Genomic DNA, 22,960 nt, shown 5'->3' on the forward strand with positions numbered 1-22,960 from the left:
AAGCCTCCATCCCTCTCAGAGAGCCAGAGAAGCTACCTAGAATATCCTGCCCACACAGCAGAGCCTGGCAAGCTACCCTGGTGTATTCAATATGCCAAAAACAGTAACAACAATAGGCCTTATTCGTCTGACAATGAAAATGCCCCAAATATGGCAGCATTAAGAAGGAAGAGCAAAGAGAGGCTGACAAAATCTCAGGGTGAACTAGACTGCCAAAACGAAGAAGGACTAAAATGACTGTCTGTACTTTCAATGCATGTGTACTGGCATCAAAAGCATCCATGGAGGACCTGATGATGCAAGCACGGAAGATCAAATACAACATCATTGGTTTGACCAAAAGGAGAAGGCATCAATCACATCTCGCCATTTTTGACATTGGAGAAGAACTTTTCCTTGGAACATGTGACAGCAGAGGCATTGGTGGCGTCTGTGTCCTTGTCAACACAAACTTGGCCATGAGCATTGATTCATTTGAATGCCTAACGACTCGAATCAAATGATTACGCTTGAATAGATGTGGCTCACTGCCAGCAGTTTCTATCTTCATCGTCTACGCACCAATATCCAACTACGATGAAGAAATTGAGAAGTTCTACATGAAGCTGGAGAAGTTCTATAAAGAAGACCACACCTACTACAAGATCATTGTTGATAATTTTAATGCCAAGATAGGACCGAGAAGGTCACCTGAAGAACTCCACATTGGGACTCATGACCTAGAATGGAATGAACAGGGTGAGAGACTGTCTGGGTTCATCATGTCGACCAAGACCATCCATGGTAACTCACAGTTCCAGAAGGCCGAATCTAAACATTGGATATGGGAGTCTCCTGGTTTACAGTTCCACAACGAAATTGACCACATCATATTCAATCAAAGGTTTTGCCTGACTAAGGTCACTAATGTCCCAAAATTCCAAACGGGATCAGACAACCCGTCTCCCTTTGTGCAAAATTCTACTTCACAGAGCAGGGGGAAAGGACACCATAGTTTAAGTTTAAGAAGAGAACTACCAGAATGATCACCAACTGGGAGCTCTTTGGCACTATTTCGGCAACATGGGAAGATGCCTTTGTTGACAACATCTACGAGGAATATGGTCGACTGGTTCAGCACCTTCATGACTGCACGAGGAATACTGAGAGTGGGAAAACCACAGACATCTGTTTTTGGAAACTCTCTTACTACCTAAGCCCTTCCTGACTGTCAGCAGTCAAAATACCTCTTAAGGTGTTTTTCTCCTTTCCTTAGTCCAAATACTCATTAACATCTTCATACTAGTTATTTTTGTATGGACATAGCAAGAGGTTGAGGTTGCAAGGCAGCTCTCCTGGCAACATCTTGCCACAGTCTCAGACTACAGCACTCAGGCCAGACTACATTCCTAATCCTAGCAGGGTCCGAATCTAGTTACACTGTTTGGATCATGACAACATTTGTCCATGACCAAGCTCTTAACTTATAGTTGAGCATTAGGCACTTTGGCCAGGCTCATCTCAATGCCAGGGTAGCACACAACTCACCACTTGCCTTGGGTCTGTCCTGTCCCTTGTTGGGACCCTGCATTTGGGGGTGCTAGGAAGTAAGGGCAGTTGATGCCCAGGAGGAAAATATCATGTAGAGTCAAATAACTCCCAGGTTACAAAAGCATAGCATTTGTCAAATCTTCCTGTGTCCATACAAAAAGGACATTGCTCTGAATGAACTATATAAAGGACTCAGGAGAAGAGAAAAACAATATTTACAAGTCAATAGAACACAAAGAAAGAAGTTACAAACAAACAGAGGAATGGGAGCACTGTGACAGGAGTTATCCAATAAACCTAAACTATCAGAGGCTATGTTATCCTACACTGGTTGACCTCTACAAGAAGAAAACATCCAACGCCATCAAAAAATGGGGCGAAGAAATGAACAGAAATTTTCTCAAGGAAGAAATATGAGTGGCTAAAAGGCACATAAAAAATGCTCTTCACTAATCATCAGGGAGATGCAGATCAAACTATGAGATACCACCTCACACCACAGAGACTGGCTCACATCAAAAAGAACAAAAGCAATCGCTGTTGGTGTGGATGTGGGGGGAAAGGAACCCTCCTACACTGCTGGTGGGAATGCCGACTGGTTCAGCCCTTTTGGAAAACAATATGGTCACTTCTCAAACAATTAGAAATTGAGCTCCCATTTGACCCAGCAATACCACTTCTGGGAATATATCTTGGAGAGGCAAAAAGTAAAGTCGAAATGACATCTGCACATGTATGTTCATCGCAGCACTGTTTACAATAGCCACAATCTGGCAAAAACCTGAATGCCGAAGAACAGATAACTGATTAAAGAAACTTCGGTACATCTACATAATGGAATACTATGCATCTGTCAGAAAGGATGAAGTCATGAACTTTGCATATAGATCAACATGGAAAGTATCATGCTAAGTGAAATGAGTCAGAAAGAAAGAGACAGACACAGAAAAATTGCACTCATTTGCAGAATATAAAACAACAGAATGGGAGACTAACACCCAAGAATAGTAGCAATAAGTACCTTGAGGTCTGCTCCACAGCTTGGAAGCTGACCTCATATGCTGGGGGAGAGGGCAGTTCAGATAGAGAAGGGAACACCAACTAAAGTGTAGTGGAGGATCCACTCGGAAAGGGAGAGGCTGGCTGAAAGCAGACTATAGATTGAACATGATAGCCACCCAGTATCTCCATTGCAAACCATAACACCCGAAAGGAGAGAGAAAATAAGTAATTCCCTGGGGGGGATGGAGAGAGGAGGTGGAGACAGCATGGAGGGGAGAGACCCTGGGGCCATCGGAATGGGCACTGGTGGAGGGATGGGTGCTCGAGTATTGTATAACTGTAACACAGGCATGAAACTCTGTAACTGCACCCTCACGGTGACTCATCAATACAAATAAATAAATAAACGTTGAATATAAATTGAAAATATTTTAGAGTATTTTTGACTATGTTCATGAGATACTCTGTCACTATTATATGATGTCAGCCTTATGGCAGTGTTACATTGCAACAAGAGTATGACAGCATTATAATAAAACAGTGACTTTTGTAAATGAATTCTGTTTTCTGTAGCTCATCAATAAAATCATTTGTTCTTACAATAAAATTTTTTTTAAAAAAAGAGAGCATCGAAGTTGTTAAGAGGATGAAGAATCTCTAGCTCTGGGCACATCTTTTCGACTCCACTGTTCTTCCTGCACTAACATACGCCTCAGAAACTTGTGCCCTACGCAAACAGGATGAGAATGCTATTCGGGTCTCCCAAAGAGGAATCGAAAAGATTGGAGTATCACATTTCACTCAAGTGAGAGAAGTAATCCGAAGTTCTGACCTCCATTAAGGATCAAGAATCAGGGACACTGTCTCATTTGCCAAGGAGTCAAAAATCAGATGGGCCAGACACATAATGCGATTCAGTGATGACCACTGGACTAGAGCTGTTACGGAATGGATTCCAGGGGATGTCATAAGATTGCATGGCTGTCCACCTACAAGATGAGATGGTCAGACTTCTTTGTCAAATTCCTGAACAAAGAGTTTGAAGCTCTTCGTGTTCCTGGAGGGAGCAGATGCCATTGGGCTACACTAGCATGTGACAGGGACGAATGGAGACGTTACTGGAGCCTGCTCCAGCAACGGGATGACAAGTGATACAAGTGATACAAGAGAAAGGATGGGTATTGAAACATTGTATGACTGAAACTTAATCATAAGTAACTTTGTAACTATGTATTTTATGTTGATTCAATTAAAAGATTTTAAAACTATCAATTACAAACACATGGATAAATGTGTTATTATTTAAAGACTGAATAAGTAAAAAAAGTAAACCTTTTTTTAAATGATCTCAAAACATATTTTGTTTAATAAATTGAACTTAATATAATTCAATTTCTGAATTAAGGGCTTATCTTGAAATGTACTACTATGTCTTATTAATATAACAGAACCTTAATTTAAAAGTTTATCATTTTAGGTTTTTATCTTGTGTGTTTTATTGAAAAAATATTTTGCAGGGAGATGGTACTCAGGAAATGGTTCCAAATGGTACTCAGGAGGTCTAGGGTAATTCTTAGCCAACCTGGCAGGAAGTTCAGTGCCGGGGACCAATCCCTGCAGTGCCAGAGATTACCCAGGCCACTGCAGTAATACTTGGGAGCCTTTAGGGATGAGCTTAGTGGTGCGTGGGGGAACACATAGTACAGTGGATCAAACCAAGGTCATCCAAATGCAAGAAATGCACCTTAATTCATGAACTAGCTCTTGAAATTTCAATCAGTTTCTTAAATTTTTTAAAGCCTACTGAACACTGGTATCAGTGTCTGATCTTAAAGGATAGATGCAGAATTCTCTCTCTCATATGTGAGACTTAAAGATACAAGGTAGCAACAATAGGTCAAAGGCAGCACAATAGGATAACTGATTTACACAATTGTGTCACAGTTTCTGCAGTGCTTGTTTCATTAGACACTATATCCACTACTCCATGTTCAGCCAAGTGTGAAGTATCTGATTTAAATAATTAAAAAAATCACTCAAAGTAAGGTGTAGGATTACACAGCTGAATTTGACCCCGAACAACAGATTTCTCCCAGGAAACTGGATGAAATTGCATTTGTGTGATTTTAGTTTCCCTTGATAAGGTACAGTGGGAATAAGTCATGCAATGTTCTGCTGACTGATGTTGAGGACCCACCAACAAAGGATCGCTACTTACATTTTTTCCTGGGGTTTTGGTCTAGAACTCACCTATACTCTCCACACTCACCAATTACAACCCTTTCTCCCTCACTCAACTCACAGTCATGCTTGACTCTTTCCAGAACCAAGCATTTTAGAATCATTTTCCCATCAGTGATTTTCTGGAAATAACTGGTGCATGAGTTTTGATTTGCATATGTAGTGTCTCTCGATGTAAAGTCATTGATGACACAGTGACTGGTCTCCATCAAGAAATCTTCAAAATCAAAACTTAGACACAAAGTGAAATGGAGACCAGATCTATAAAGACAGAGCCTTGGAAACCTCTGGGCATAGAGCCCAGAAAGCACAGCATGACTTACAAGACCTTTCCAAGGTAATCGAGCCTTGCCAGCCTCCTGAGTGCCCTGCTCAACCCACTGAGAGACTTTAGGCCACATCATCTCCTGCCATATGATCAATAGTGCTTGGATACCACCCTTCTGTTCATTGATTCCTGCGCTGAAATTCGGTGCTTTCTGGATCCTCTTGGCATTTGTAGAAGAATTCTGAACCTCTGAGATATTTTCTAACTTGAATAGGCAAAGACTATTCCTGAAAGAGCACTTCAGATTGGTGCAAACATTAGAGATTCCCTGAACAAACCTGAAGTAGCTTCTTTAATCACATGGTCCAAAACTCCACAAACCAGAAAAAATGGGGCTCAAAGATAGAAAATCCCTCACCCAAAGCTAAACTCATATTCAACTGAATCCCAGTGTAAGGAAGCTGGGCACATTTGTACAGACTCCAGGGTCTTTTTGACCCACTGTGAGACCTTAGGAAAGCTACTCCACCTCTCTCGGCTTTCACTTGACACTGGATGGAATGAGGTTAATAGCCTTGATCCTTCTTGTGACTGGAGCAGCCGGTGAATCACAGTCTCAAATCTGCGCACTGGAGTGTTACCCTCTTATAAAGCCAAACCTCCTTTGACTTTACATGAGGTCATCAGTGTTACTTGAATCTGAATTTCCCTTGCTTTTCCTCCTCATGTGTTCCCTTAATTTTCTCTCCTCATTTGACTATCTCCTTTTCATTGAATTTGGGTTGGGTTGTATGACAATGGGTTCTGTTCAGTGAGAACAGTTTCCAATATTTGCTTAAGTTAGCCAGATTGGTCAAAGGTATGCAGGAAGTAGGAAGATTCCAGTTTTCCTGATTTGGTGGGGGGGCATATGTATAACACCTCCCAAAATGAGACATGGGATTTTATTTCCAGTGGATCCCACTATTAACCATACTTTATCGTCTGCTGCCCAATCTTCCAGAATGTTAAGTCCATTTGCCTTATTCTTCCAGAGAATTGTTCTTCCCACGTGTATGTAAAGCACCTCTTTCTTGTTTTATTTTTCCTTCTATTCCTTCCCAAAACTCGAGTTTACTGTGACCAAGGCTTTATTTAGACTGAAATTCCTAGCAGAAGTCCCTCCATTTTCAGGATAGACACAAAACCAAAAGTGGCATAAATTATTATCCTTCCTCCTTAAGCATCCTTCCCCAGCATATACTTTCCATGCACGGGGTTTATGAAGAGTAGAAAGTAAGTACATATACATTCACAAATGATAAACCTGTGTTCAAATAAGCCCTTCGCAGGGATTGTTTCAGCCTGCATAGAAAAGAGTTAAAGTTGCATACACAGGCACTGCTTCCTCCTCCTGGATGTGTCTTTGCAGGGTGAAAGCTTGTCTGACTTCTATTTTAATTGCATCCCCCTCAGCTCCAGCAGAGAGTGACAGGTATGATGGCCACTGGGTTGTGGTAATATGTTGTGAAAAGCCACAGCCCACTTCCTCCTCCTCTTAATGAACAGGCTCAGCAGGAGCTCCACGCAGCGCTCTTTCCAAAATGCAAGCAGGCAGTCATGGAAGGATGGGTGCTAAACCAGGAACTGAAAAAATAGATCCTGTAGTTGACTTGATGTCCACCCCCTTTATCTGTTTCACTATAATTCACACATTTTTCCTTGAGCATATCTTTTTTTTTGAGAGAATTCTGCAGATACTTAAGGAGAGGGAAACCTTAAATGAATGGAAAGGGGACTTCAGGAAGATAACCACTCTGAAGATGCTGGTGATCGAAAGGGGGGCACGGATCAGAGCAAATGTTCCTGTTCACAAATAAAGTACTGCTGGAAGTGCAGAGGAGGGTAGACATTGCCCTTTATGGATCATAATTCGTTGGTCATCATCTTAAAGGGTGGTAAAAATGTGTATTTCTAAAGGCATCATTCTGGACAAGTACCTAGAAGGGTTTGGGGAAAAGAGCTAAGGCAGACGCATTCCATTTGTCTAGATTCAAAAAAGAAAAAGAAGAAGCAGGGATTTAGTTCTGTTGCAGAGTACTTGCCTTGATGTGTGAGACCCTGGGTTCGAGCCCTAACACTGCAAAAAGATAAAATGAAATGAAATAAAATCAAAGAGAAAGAATACAATAAAAGAAATATCTAGATGTTCAGCGTCAACTTATTCAAGGAATGGAAGCTCAGCATTATTTAATATGGTTCCTGGTAGGAGCATGAGATGATTATGACCATGGAAAAATGATTCATCCTCGTAGCAGATTTTGACCAGATTGAAAGATCTCAAGAGTCTCTTAAGAGAAGTCAAGAATGACTGCTTAGCCATTTCCAAAATTTGGGCAATACCATGGGGCGAATGGAAGAAATCAAAGCAGAGATTTCTTAGAGACAAATGAACAGTTTATATTCTGGCCATCTATCTATGTGATATTGGGCAGGGTTTTAACCTGGAGAAAGCACAAAATACCACATGCAGATTTACACACACACACACACACACACACACACACACACATGAATGTGCAGTGTCACACTAATTGGAAAGACAAAATTAATCACTTCTTAGTGCAGTTTGTTTGATAAGAAAACCTGCCAATGTACATTCTTCTATTCAAAAATTAGAGAAAGTGGAAAGAACATTATTCTTCTCTGTTAAAATATAATTGCTTATGAGACAAAACAAAAGGAAACATAAGTAAAGACACTACCATCCTGCAGACTGAAATGGTGCAAAAATTGGACACTCAGGGCACTGAAGTTGATTCAAAATCAGTCTGTGATGATGGTGCTGATGATGTACCTAATGTAATTTCTTTGTTCCAGTTAGACAACATGAAAGATTTCCATTTGACCATGGTTGATGAGGATAAGAGCTATACCTCGTCTGAGTTCTTTCATTCTCTAAAGGAATGTCCATAGAGGAGCTCCCCCAGCAAATATCAATACCAGAAATTTGCACCAGGTAGACTATTCTTCATTTGCACCAAGACTATTCAATTAAAACCCAAGGAAAGCCTGGTGTTTATATATTTCCTTTAAATCATCTTCATTAAATCTTAAATTCCCCTTTTATGAGTGAACATTAAAAATTAAAACGTAGAATTCTCAGGTGAAATACCCAGCTGTCTTTGGAATAGAGAATGGTTCTCAATAACTCAGGGGACACTGCAGCTTAACATGCCACATATTTCTCTCTCAGGAGTGCTCCCTTCTGCTTCGTGGCTGCTTTGGGGGCCAATTCTGACTGGTGATAAGGTTGCTTCAGACACTGGTGGCTATAGTCCTATATAGCCAATGGTATGTGTGAGGTAGGATGGGATAGGATGTAGAAGGGTAACCAATGTTAAGAGATTTCCCAGAAGCAAGGTTCCAAACCTTGCTCTAACTTATAGTTATAAAAATAATGTTACTGTAATCATTGTAACACTGTCATCCCACTGATCATCAATTTGCTCGAGTGGGCACCAGTAATGTCTCCATTTGTCCTAGCCCTGAGATTTTAGCAGCATCTCTTTACTCATTCTTCCCAGTGGTTCTGCATTGGAGATTCTTTGAGGGTAAAGGGAATGAGACCCATTATTGTTACTGTATTCGGCATATCGAATACACCACGGGTAGCTTGCCAGACCCTGCTGTGTTACTGTAATAAGCACATTAAAAATTGCTAATCATCACTTACTATTAAGAAAATCCAAATCAAAATGTCAATGGTATCATTTCACTAAGAATGGCACTTATCAAAAATACTGGAAGCAATCTGCATTGGTGGGAATGTATAAAAGGAACTCTCATCCAGTGCTGGTGAGAATGTAGCCCGGTTCAACCCCTATGGAAAGTGTAGGGAAATTTTTCAGTACAGTAAGAATTGAGTTGCCATACAACCCAGCAACTCCACTCCTGAGTATCGATCCCCAGGACACAAAGGACATTCAAAATGACCTATATGCGAGAAATCATACTGTATCTGTCTCTTTTATTCTGACTGACTTCACTCGGCATGATATCCTTTAGTCCCATCCATGTTGCTACAAACGGCATAATGTTGGCCTTTCTTAGTGCTGCATAGTATTCAATTATGTACATATACCACATTAGTATAGCTAGGATATGAAATCAACTTAGGTGTCCAAAGACAGAGGAGAGGATTGTAAAGATGTGATATATACACATTGGAATACTACCCAGCTGCAATAGATGATGCAATAGATGACTATGCAATTTGCTGCAACTTGGATAAACTGGAGGGTATCACGTTAAATGAAGTAAGTCAGAAGAAAGACACACACAGGATGGTCTCACTTATCTTGGCCTATAGGATAACTCGATGCAAGTTAGTAAATAGGTGATAACTCGATCACCTTTGATCTCAGAGTATGGGAAGTGGTCAGAGAGAGAAAAAAATCGAGAAGGGTAGCGAGAAAAAGAAGAAGGAAAATAACCAGGGACAGGGCTCTAGGGCCTTGAGTACATTAGTAGTGTAGAGGAGTAATATGGCTTTATGTACAAATCTCAGTGTCAACAGCACTGAAAGCCTGTGATACAAATGAAATAACCAAACTTTAAAAGTGACAGCCAAGCTAGCAGGTTGGGTACAAAGAAAGGAAACGAGGGACACTGATGGAGAGAAGTTGACACCGGCAGTGGGATGGGTGCTGGAATCCAACTATGAATAACTTTGTAAGTCACAATATTTTAATAAGGAATAAATAAAAACAAATTCTACAAAAAAGTTAAGAGTTCACTAGAGTCTTATGACACCCTCCAAGTTCTCCCTCTCTTGTTACCAGGGGGAGTAAATGAAGATTAGTCCCAGGAGACCTGGGAATGAACTCTAGCTCATTAGACCATCATTATAATATTTTAACATATCAAAATCATGCCCACTGGCACAATAGTTTTACAGTTGCCATGGAAACCCATAAGAGTGACCAAATGTGATCAGGACCCAGGTGTCACCACCCATTTGGGGAAGAGAGTAGAAACAAATATGAAAGGCAGAAAGCATGAAACTGTAAAGAGGTGAAACAAAGAGAGCAAAGGTGGTTTCTTCCTTGGAGCCCCACCCTGTATTCTTATAGGAATATCTTTGCTTCTCTTTTCCTTAAACAAATATGTTACTTTACCCCCAATAGGGTACTTGTCTCCTCTACCTTTTAAAATAAATGCTTGTTTTAAGTATTTCATGCTCTCCATGGAATCCTTCTTCAGGAAATTTAAGAACCCAGAATGAGGAGGTATGACAGTGTCCTGACACCACTCCATGTTTGACCAACAGCAACATTAAGTGTATCAATGGAGGTAGCATGTAAATGGTTCTCCTTCAAGGAGCTGACAACTTCACAGCTGCTCTATACATTTCATCTATTGATTTCCGTTCCATAACTCAGTTGAGGGCCTATGTCATCTCTGCTCCACACTCTGACCACCTACATGGTCAAATCACTATGTTCATCTACTGTTGAGTTCTCTCAGGGTGAGGACATCCCTTCTAATCTTCTTAGGCGATGGGCCCTGCTGATTTCTGCCACTTAAACCCTGGGTCAATAACACTGGGTGTAGGACATAGTACCTGCATGGTCTTTTCCCACCCCAAAGCAGCAGATGGCATGCCATTTCCTGCCAGTTAACTGACATGTGGTCCATTTATTTGCCATGCTTCCTTTGCCTTCAAGGCACTGCTCACATTCCCTCTCTGCAGGAACTCTTTCCCAACCATCCAGCCTCAAGCTTCATTCTTTCACTCACTTGTTTTTTTCATTCATGACAGATTTCCTGAGATCCACAAGGTGCTGGACCCTTGGAAGTCAAAATGTAAAAACTCTTCTCGTTCCTGGCTTCTCACAGAAAGGTGGATACAAGGAAATAAGCAGTTAAAATAAGCTTAAGGAAAGAGGATTCCTGTAATCAGAATCTGTGCAATTAATTTGATAACAAGACTGAGTGTAACAACATCCCAACTTTGCATAAGTATAATTGTATCTTCGTGATTCAATTTTAGTTTCTTGAGGACAGGGAATGTCCTAAAATGCCTATAAACTGGTCTTAAAGGTCCTTATTCTGTGATTTTCACACAAAGAGTGCTGAAAAGCATTAATGGATTTCGTTGGACACCCCAACAGTGCAGTTGGACAAAGGACCAAGGAAGGCTTAGGACGACTATAAATAAGACGTTAATTGACAGGAAGAGTTCAAGGGAGTATATATTTACCTTTTGGCTCAGCCAGTGTGTGAGCCTTGAATAATATACGGCAGATAAAATCCCTGTACTCCAAGGACCTCCCTTTAAACAGATGGTTCCACTGGTAGCATACATGCAAAGTCAAAAAGTAAAGACAAGGGTATTGGCCCAGTTGGTGAATGAACCGTCTCACTGCAGGTATCATCTAGATATCTACTTGAAATGTCTATCATTCCCACAGTGCTCTGGGAGTTGGTCTCCTTGCTTGTCTTATTTTGGACTTCTGTAACTTCAGGAGATCTTTATTATCCTTGAAAATGAGTACACTAGGGCTGGAGTGATAGTATAGAGATTAGGGCACTTGCCTTGCATGCAGTGACCTAGGTTCAATCCCTAGGACACCCTAATCCCACCAGGAATAATCCCTGCATACAAAACCTGGAGTAAGCCCCAAGCAAGGCTGTGCCCCCAAACAACAACAACAACAACAACAAAATGGCTATACTGATCATTTTATTTTAGTGACATTTTTTAGTACAAAAGAGAAATCAATAAAAAAGAGAAAAATAGAAAAAAAACAGGATCATTTGTTCATTGTTTTCTGTATATATGAATTCTACTTAGTTTACTGTTCATTCTTGTCTTCAGCTGAATAAAAGTGTGGACTGTGTGCTCTGGTATGGTCTCCCCGAGGACTCAGGGTCCCCCTTAATTCAACACCACACCAGAATTGGTCTTAGGTTTGCCCTCAGGAATCTCTTTCTGCCTGCAGTGCTGTTCCTACAGTGATTTTCCTGTGTTCTTTCTCCAACTCTGGTCTGTAAATATTAATTTTTTGTCTTTTTATCTTTCATTATTCCCTCTTATCTTCCTCACCAAAGCAGATCACAGAGGCATACACTCCTGTCCAGAAAAAAATGGCCAGAAGCATCCCTGGGAGACCCCAATACATGGCTAGATGGAGGGAGCTGATAAAGTACATTTTACATGTGGTGATGGACACCCCCAAATAATGTTTTACAGCTTTGCTTTTTGTATTTTGTACTTATGTCATTGACACTTAAAAACACATTCATGAATTCCTTTTAACATTAACAGTCCACATAATGTAGTAGTAAAAAACAATGCTTCCTTCTCCTCTTAAAAGATATGGAATTCTTCACATTACTTTATTATCACCTATACTGCTAAGGTTAGGGTAAATCATCAATACTACATTGGTCAGTCATTCCATGGTAAATTGTCCCTTAATATTCTGAAACCCAGTCAATTATTTGATGGTATTTAACCCTATGGTTACATAGATCATATTTATAAGGTCTTTAATGCACACCTCTTACTGATTAATTTCAGAAATCTTCAAGTAAAAACTTCCTTCCTTTCCAAAAATAAACACTTAAAAATATGACAACATTTCACCCTGAAAGGAACACTCTACTTTTGGATAAAGAAGAGATTTTATTTTCCTTTGTTCTTTCTCCAAAAATGTCGGGCGGTATCTAGACACTCAGGCTGTGGGTCTTAGGAAGAAATAACTTCCTTTCATGTGCCCAACTTCTCACTTGCGAATTAAAGTGATCAGGTTGGATAATAGTGATGATACTTGTAGCTCTCTCTCTGAGCCTAAGGAAAAACTACATGTTGTTAGGAGTGAAAATAGGACTTGGACTAGAGGTGTTTCTCTGTGGCTAACATCCGACCCAGAAGGCTAGGATGGTTCAAACCCCCATGAGAGTTTTAGAATAGGTAATGAGAGCTAGAGAAATTCAAAGGAATGAAATATTCCATTCATGGATGTATTATTATAAAGAAGTACCTTGAGGACTAGAGAGATGGTGCAGGGGTCAAAGTGCAAGCCTTATATGTGTTCAACCCAGGTTCAATCCTAATCACCATATGGTTCTGTGAGTATCACCAGGTAGAGCCCTGAATGCCTCTAAGTACTACTGGGGTGACCTAAGTAATTCCCGACGTGGTGTGATAACAACAACATCTTCATATCTTAGCACTGACACACTGTCAAGGTTGGCCAAGAATCATTGGCAGGAGCCCCCCAGGCCTCCTGAGCACTAAATGAGAGACCCAAACATTTTAAAAAGAATTTTGTAAATGATAAGGTATCTTGAAGAAGGCTTAGAAAATCCAGTTTCGCAGAGAATGGAAATAACATGAGCAAAATTTTGGAGGGAAGAGGTAAAGATCTACACTGGGGAAACAAGTTGATTCTGTGCTTAGACTAGCCTTCATTTATTGAGCTCTTACTGCACATCAAACAAAAGGCAATAATCCAGAAACATATAAATGGAAATTTTAAGGAAACTTGAGGATAGCTGGACAGGATTTTCATGGCATGCCTCAGGTCATCTGCACTCTGGCAAACACGGAGAGCACACTGAGGGCTCTGCGCATGCCCAGGTGGGCTGGGGGTGGGAGATGCATTAGCAAGTCAATGACCTCAGGGATGCCATGCAGCTCCTGCATTCTTGGACTTAGTGAATTTTGATGGTACTATATTTGATATCTTGCTTTTTTTGTCCTGAAAGCACAATAAATCCATTTTCAAGAGCTCCAAAAATACAACACATGCATATAAGCTGGCCCCTCAAAAGGGAAAGAGGAGTGAAAAACAGAAAAAGGAAATGACTGCTTTTCTCCTCCTGGCATTCATCTGTTTCTAAATGGGATCCCTGAGCCATTACTTTTTTAAAAAAACTGTGGTCCCTAAATCAAATGCCCATGGCACAGCCTGAGTGTCCCCTAGACTAATACTCAGAAGCACAGAGCCAGGGGCAATGCCTGCACTCCCTACTCTCATCCCTGCCCAAGCAGTGTTGTCAATCACAGGACCAGAGAGACTGGGTACCCCTGTTGCCATGCTCTCCTACTAGCTTACATCTCCATTCTGAAAATAGGACCATCCATTTTTGTGGGGCGGGGGATGCAGGGGCAGAATTCTTAAAACTTCACTTCTCCCCTTTTTAAAAGCATTGAATTTTTTTTTTACTTTCATAAATAACAAGCTTAATCAATTATCTCTTCACTATCCACAAGTAGAGTGTTCCTTTCAGGAACATTTCAGGGTGAAATGTTGTCATATTTTTAAGTGTTTGCTTTTAAGTTGTCAGTTAGATAGACATCTTCCTGGAGGATCCTCCAATAGGAAATGTGTGATCCTAAAAATCTGCACGCAGAAACCAGCAGACTAGTGGGGGGCAGGGTGTGTCAAATGGTGACTGTGTGTGGGCGGGTTTCTCACCAGCTTTCCAAAGAAACAATGGGTTAGCAACCCAGTGCACATCCATCTGGATCAGTGACCAAACAGGGAGAAATTAATTTTTAATAGAAATTAGAAAGCAATCTCAAATCACCAAGAGACAAAATACGGAAGTTATATAGAATTGGGATGAGATTTCTGATTGCAACTTTCCTCAGAGACAGAATTCCTAGGCTAGTGAGAATGTAAGCCATTATTTCCATCACACCACTGAGAATCACCACCCTCCCTCCATTCTAAGATGCCATCAATTACAAGATGTGCCATCTATTTATTAACAGCTTTTCAGGGAAAAAAAAAAAAGATCCTGCTAAAAGCAACCATCAATTACAAGCTGCATTCAGATTTCAGAAAGCCTCACAGGTAAAGAATATGTATCTTTAGATTCAAGAAATATGGCATTTTAATTTAAAGGTCATCATCAATTAATCATTTTAAAGGACTTAAGCAAAATAGGCTCCCTGGAATAGAGGTCACACTGCAGGAACAATGACAAGCCATTGGGGAGAAGGAACATGCAAGTATTTATCAGATAAATCAGAAAATAAAAGATTACAGAGAAGAGAGCTAAGAAAATGTTTAATTCTAAGAAATACTAAAGTTCACCATTGGCGTATAACTTGCTTTAAATAAGCATGATTATAAGTCATAGAAGCTTTTTTAATCAACTGATATTCAACAATTGAGAAGAAACAGTATCTTTGCTATTTATTGTTTAATTTTCAATGCCTGAGTGTTCATTGATGAATGAATATATATACATATATATATATACATATGTTGAGCAAATGACAAATTCAAGCATGTAGAGATCTCCAAGTCTCATGGCTTTACATCTGACATTTTTTACAGTTCATTCCTTGTATTTCTAGTCTGAAATTTCAACATTCTTTCATTGCTGTATTGGCTTCATACTCATCTCCCTCCCAGCCCTGAAACTCCCAATAAGTTCCTACCTCAGTCCGTCCTCAGTCTGTCTCCTCAGAGACAGACCACTGTCTCCTGGCTCATCTGAAACAACAATATGAAAGCAAAGACAAGGCTTCAGTGTTTGTAAATTTTTTGAAACTTCCTTGAATGCCCATAAAAATAAAGCAACTTGTATAGCAGAACAAGAAGCTCTCACACACAACTTCACAAAGGAGAGCAATACAGTAGCTCTGTGAACCTAATGCATGATTTGATGGGGTGGCCCTAACCTATTAGCAGTGAACTCTGACAGGTGTTAGAATAGGAGTCCGGGAAAAGTGTCTGATGGGGATATCTCATGTGCAGATGCTCACTTTGAAAGAAAACTGCTCCTAGCGGATCATCCCAGAGCAGCCACTGATACTAAAGGAGAAAAGGAAAATCCTAGAGGAAGCAGCAGGTGGCTGGTAACCTTGAACCCAGAAATACCATTGCAATTGTAACGACAAGCAGAGGAAGGAGATACTGAACAGAGGAAAAGGTCAAAGTGGAAGAGAATGCCAAGCACAAAATGAACCTCCTTTGAAACACACTCCAAATTAGCCAATAGCTATTTAAATATGGGTGTAAATGTATATACATGTATGTACATAAGAATATAAACATATTTGGGCACTGACTGAACATGCTGCTAAGAAAGTTCTATTAATTATATCGTGACCATGGTGCTGAGGTCTTGGTTTAACTGGTCTATAAAAATCCTTAAACCCGATAAAGTCATACTAAGTTCAACGAGACAGGAGCTTGCACACATACCATGGAAATGAGATCAGTTGAACAAACAATTTTGAAACTGGTTATGACTCTATAGTTAGATCTTCAATTTACTAATATTGAACATGTTTAGAAAATTGCAGCTAAAAAATCACAACAATCCAATTCTGATCATATAATTGTCTGGTTAAAAGTAGTTTTATTGGTGGTGGGGATTGTGCACTGGTGGAGGGATAGGTGTTTGAACATTGTGTGATTGTAACCCAAACATGAAAACTTGTAACTATCTCACAGTAATTCGATAAAATTTTTTTAAAGTAGTTCATTGCACCTAGTCCTCCTATCCATTAGTATGTGACAGAAAGAATGTCAGTCCTCCTCAAGAGACTCAGGTGACTGCCAATTTACTTCTTATCTGCCAATGATGACCATGCTGTAGCAGCCCCACGCCTGTTTCTGTAGGTGGAATATAAGCCCTCCCGTCTCCTTCCCTGCAAGGAGACAGCCTAAACCCTGGGCTGCCAACTCACTCCATCATCTCCATCATCCCCCAGCAAAGTATGTGCACATCCTAGTCCATGATTTTTGCTTACCACATCACACAACCCACACAGGAAAGATTCTGTTCATTCTTAGACCCTCAGCCCATCAGAGCACTCAATAAATCTTAGCTTCTCCGTGTCTCTTTGTTGAGATGAGTTTCTGCCAATTTTTCTAATAAGTATACATAATTTGTTCTACACTTTTGAAACTGATAACTTTAGGGAGTAAGTAATGAAAGCAAATGAGAATTTACATCAAAAGTTCTGAAAGCGTCCACTCTTAATTCCAGAGATTTATTCAAGAAAAACTACCAAAATTTTACAGAAAGACTTACCTAAAATAATGTTCAGTAAGTGAAATCATCATAAGCATCCATCTACAAGAATCATTCTTATAGTGGAATTATTTAGTAACCATTCATAGTGGTAACTTCATAGAATACTTTGATATGAAGCAAAATGCTTAAAATTATGGTTGCAAAGGGCTGGAGCAATATCACAGCGGGTAGGGCATTTGCCTTGCATGCGGCCCACCAGGGTTCGATTCCCAGCATCCCATATGGTTCCCCTGAGCACCGCTAGTGGTAATTCCTGAGTGCAGAGCCAGGAGTAACTCCTGTGCATTGCCAGGTGTGGCCCAAAAAGCAAAAAAATATATATATTATGGTTGCAAAGAAATAATATTGAGTTATGGAACAATATATTCTATACAAAAGACAGATGAATTTTCAAAGTATACATAGGGACTGAAGACATAGTATAGTGCAAAATGTCTTGCATACCCTGAAAACAGCCCAGACACCCAATATATTTGTCCCAAGCCCTGCCAGGAGGGATCCCTAAAAACAGAGCTAGGAGTGAGCCCTTAACAGAGATGAGTGTGGCCTGAACCTCCCCTCCAAATACTATATACCTAAATTTAATGGAAGTCAGTAAAGACTGGGAATATAGAGCAAGTGTAAATTTTGGGATAGGATTGCCTCTGGCACAGGATGGCCTCCAAGCAATACTATGCATGAACCCCACAAAAAACAAGGGAAAGATATGAAAATAACTTAAATATTCAAATTTTACCCTGTAGTTATTATTCTTATGGGGTTTGTGCTATTTAAATAAAATCTTATTTAGAACAATTTCATATTTATCAAAACTAGAAATAATGAATTTAATTATTGAAATTACAATGAATTCCCAAAGATCTTCACAGATCCTCCCATACCCATGAGGGTGGTACAATTGTTAGGACTGATGACCCAATATCTAGATATCCTGTTTAACTAAAGTCTATAGCTTACTTTAAGATCCATTCTTGGTTCATTCTACAGATTCTGATGACTGAATGTCATATATCCAGTAGTTTTATAAGGAGTAATTTCACTGCCCTAAAATCCCTGTTTTCTACCTAATTACACATTTCTCTAACCCAGAATCCTTGATCTTTAACACTAATCTCCATCCCCATAGTTTTACATTTTCCAGTTTGTCATAGGGTTGGAATTCTACCATATATAATATGTTCTGACAGTTATATATTTATTCACTGAGCAATTTCTGAAGTGGTCTTCTCTGTCTTTCTTTGGTTTGATGGCTCACTTATTTCTATTGAAGAATAATATCTTACTATTCAGATGTACAATACTTTGTTTATTCATTTGCATATTAAGAAACATGTCTGAAATTTTTGTTTCTATTTTTTGGCAATTATGACTAGTATTCAAGTCAAGGAGTTTTATCACTCTAAGTCTTTTTTTAACTTTTTGGCTCATACCTGGTGGTGCTCAGGGGTTACTCCTGGCCCTGCACTCAGGAATTATTCCTGGTGGTGCTCAGGGGATCATGTAGGAAAGGAACCCAGGTCATCCACATGCAAGGCAAACACCTTACCTGCTGTATCATCACTCTGACCCCCACTCTAAGTTTTTGATTCCTTTGGGTAAATACCCAGAGGATTTGATTTTCAGATCACATAGTAAGCCTATGTTCAGTCTTGTAAGACACCAGCCAATGTTCTTCCACAGTGGTTGCATGACAAATGAACGAGATTTTGGTATTATTCTTCTAAATTTTAACCACTACCATACGTGTGTGATGATATCTAATTATGTTTAAATTTCTTTGATGACGTAATATGGGGAGCATACTCATGTGCTTAGTTGCCATCTGCATATCTTCATTGAGGTATATGTTTAGATCTTTTGTGGACTTTGTAATTGCACTGTTTGTTTTGTTATTGTGGTTTAAATTTTATGTATGTTTTGGATACAAGTCCTTTAAAATATGTGCCCTTTTTTGTTTTGTGGTCAAATGTAGCAGCGCACAGAGCTTACTCCTGATCTGCACTACGGGATCACATCTGGCTGGATATATATATATACATACATATATATGGTGTGCTGGATCAAAAGTGGATAGGCCACAGGCAAAGCAAATGTCTTACCCACTATACTATCTCTCCAGTCTCTAAAATACATGTATTTTGCAAATATTTTCTCTTAGTCAATAGCTCATTTTTTTCATTTTCTTAATGGTATCATTTATGGTGCAGAAATTTTGTTTATTGTAATGAATTAATGAATTCCACTTTGTCAATTTTTTGTCAAGGATGTTGCTTTTGATATCAGTATCTGGAAAATTATCATCAAACATAATATCTTCTCTATAAGTTTTTGTTTTGTTTTCTACTTGGCATTCAGATCTATGACCCATAAACCTTTGTAAAGGTATATGATCTACTGTGGCGTGAGAGATAGTACATCAAGTAGAGCATTTGCCTTCCACACAGCTAACCTGAGATCAATCCCCAGCACCTCATATGGTCCCCTGAGGATATGTAAATATATCTATGGGTTTCCTATTCTATACCATTTATTTATTTGTCTATTCTTTTGCAAAACTACATTTTATTGAGTATTGCCAAATAATAATAAATATTGAAGTCAGTTAATGTGTGTATTCCAACTTTTGTCTTCGTTAATATTGTATTATTATTCAGAGGGGTTTTTGTCTCTCTAAATAAGATACCATTTATATTTTAGATACCATTAATACCCATAAAGTATGTTTCTAATATTTGGTTTTAAGTATACTGAATGCATAAATGCAGTTGGAAAGAATGCCATCTTAACATGTAAACTTGTATTATATTTCCATTTACTTCATTTTTTGTTTTCTATCATCAGAGACAAATAGAATGATTTTTTGCTTATATATATATGCATTTTCTTAGATTTCTACCTAAGGACTTTCATTGGTATAAATGCGAATAGTGTTTTATATTTCAAATTCTAATTTTTCATTGATGACATAAAAATAAAAATCTTTATGTTAACTTATATCCTGAAATATATGTAATTTAAAATTAGTTCTATGATTTTTGTTGTATTATGACTTTATAGATATTATGTCATGTGAAAACAAAAACAATTTTATCTTTCATTCCAACCTAAATATTGCTTCTTGTTTCCTTTTCTTGTCTTGTTGAATTAATCAGTATATCAAATTTAATTTTATTAATGGTTATTGAATGAGTAAAGAGGACATTCTACATCATTCCCAGTTTTAGAGACGACTCATCTAGATTCACTGTATCACTGTCATCCTGTTGTTCATTGATTTACCTGAGCAGGCGCCAGTAATGTCTCCATTCGTCCCAGCCCTGAGATTTTAGCAGCCTCTCCTTACTCGTTTTTCCCAACGATTGGAGCCTCTTTTCAGGGTGAGGGGAATGAGACCTGTTATTGTTACTGTATTTGGCATATAGAATATGCCACGGGGAACTTGCCAGGCTCTTCTGTGCGGGAGGGATACTCTGGGAGCTTGCCGGGCTCTCCAAGAGGCATATATGTATATTTTTCCCTGTGTGATCATGTGTCACACAGCCTCTTTGCAGCCGCGCAGTCCAGGAATATGTCTCATCTAGATTATCACCAATTAATTAAACATGTTTTTTTATAATTTATTGAGGTACTGTGATTTGCTATACTCTTCAAAATAGTTTCATGAATATTTATTCCAACATCACATCCACTACCAGGGTGTCCACTTCTCTCCACCACTGTCCCAATGTTTCTTCACATCCTTCCCTCCCCCAAACTCAACAGACCTGTACCAACTTCAGTATTATTGTCTATAGCCTTTTGTTATTCCATTACTGCGTACTTGTGTTTGGATTTGGGCGCCACACGCAGTAGTGCTTGGGGCATATCCTTGGCTCTATACTCAGGGATTACTCCTGGCAGGCTCTAGGGACCATATAGGATACTGGGGTCCAAACCTGGGTTGGCCACATGCAAGGTAGGAACCCTACTCATTTTACTACTGCTTTGGCTCTTTACTGTGTAATTTCATATTCAACACATGAGAGAGATCAGTATTTACCCATTTCTTTCCTTCTGAATGACTTCCTTCAGCATGATATTTTATCATTCTACCCATATAGAGAAAAAATGTTATGATTTCATCCTTTCCTACAACTGCACAGAATTTCATTGTATAAGCATAGCACAACTTCCTAATAAGCCACAAAACCCACCCAGGTAGAAAATCTCCTGGCTGAAAACTCTGCATCATTCTTTGAATGGGGAGGATAGACCCAACACTCACCACACATGATCTCCTCAGACATTAAATGGCCCATCTCCATGACTGAACTCAAACAAGCTGCCAAACCACCAAACTGACATATATATATATATATATATATATATATATATATATATATATATATATGGCCCAGCTCCACAGCTTCTGTAGCATGCAGTCATGTGTGCCTTCAAATTTCTCAGTACTGACAGCCCCGTAGGACTTCAGCAAATCTGATGAGAAAGTTCTGTAGAAGTCCACCAACAGAGCTCAGTGAACAAAAATAAGAACAAAGAAGGTTCAGCCAGCACCATCCAGCTCAGTGAATTCTCAGATAATAACTTTAGTGACACAATTGTGAGCATCGCTGGGTGTGACCCCAAAAATAAAAAAAAAAAATATAGCTTGGGGACCAGAGAGAGAGAGTACAGCAGGTAGGGTGCTTGCCTTGCATGTAACCAACTGGGTTTGACCCTTGCCATCCCCTGTAGTCCTCTGAGAACAACCAGGAGTAATTTCTAAGTGTAGAACCAAGAATGACCCCTGAGTACTACTGGGTGTGCTCCCAAAATTAATAATGATACTTAGTAAGGGTCACATCTAGCAGTGCTGGGTATCCCAACAGTGCCCAGGCCTTATCATGATGACCTGACAGTTTGATGCTCAAACCCAGCATTGCTCGGGGCCACTAGAGCCACGCCTGGTGGCGCAAACCAGGTGATGTGGCACTAGGGATTGAACACATTTCTTACTGAGCTATCTCCCTGGCCGCCTAAATAGTGTTTTTAATGAAGGGTGATTTGGGTCAGAGAGATAGTACCAGGTTTAGGTGCTTGCCTTGTGTGTAGCTGACCCCAGTATCTTATAAGGTTTCTAAGCACCACTGAGTTTGGCTTATAAACAACAAAAAAGAAAGCAAAAAGTAATTTGAATTTTAAAAAATTCTTTACTAAAAGTGAAAAATTTGGGTTGGGTCAGAGAGCTAGCCCAGGGGTTAAGTTGCTTCCCTCGCGTGTAGCCATCCCTAGTTTGAACCCCTACTGCCAGGAGTAAGCTATGAACATGGCTGTCTGTGACCCCAAAGTCCAATAAATTTTTAAAAATACAGCTCTTATAGCCTAGTTCTTCCTCTCAGAGAACAGCACGACCTCTTATAGTGTAGTTCTCCCTTTCAGAGAAGCTGACAAGGTACCGAGAGCATCCTGCCTACACAGCAGAGCCTGCCAAACTTTCCCTGGTGTATTCAATATGCCAAATGCAGTAACAATGATGGGACTCATTCCCCTTACCCTGAAAGAGCCTCCAATGTGGCACCGCTGGGAAGACAAGTAAAGAAAGGCTGCTAAAGTCTCAGGGCTAGGGGCTAGAGCAATAGCACAGCAGGTAGTATGTTTGCCCTGCACGTGGCCAACCCTGCTTCGATTCCCGGCATCCCATATGGTCTCCTGAGCACTTCCAGGAACAATTCCTGAGTACAGAGCCAGGAATAACCCCTGTGAAATGTTGGGTGTGACCCAAAAAGCAAAAAATTAAAAGTAAAAATAAAATAAAATAAAATCTCAGGGCTAGGATAAATGGAGATGTTACTGGCGCCCACTCAAGCAAATTGATCAACGGGATGACAG

At 39.7% G+C, this 22,960-nt stretch overlaps 1 pseudogene; it reads left to right on the forward strand.

Moving 5' to 3' along the window:
- The first annotated feature begins 233 nt into the window (after positions 1–233).
- LOC129399670 (uncharacterized) overlaps positions 234–22,960 on the forward strand; it is a 54,667-nt pseudogene continuing 31,940 nt past the window's right edge.

The sequence above is a fragment of the Sorex araneus genome, chromosome X (genome assembly GCF_027595985.1).
Source record: "Sorex araneus isolate mSorAra2 chromosome X, mSorAra2.pri, whole genome shotgun sequence".
Classification (NCBI taxonomy): domain Eukaryota; kingdom Metazoa; phylum Chordata; class Mammalia; order Eulipotyphla; family Soricidae; genus Sorex; species Sorex araneus.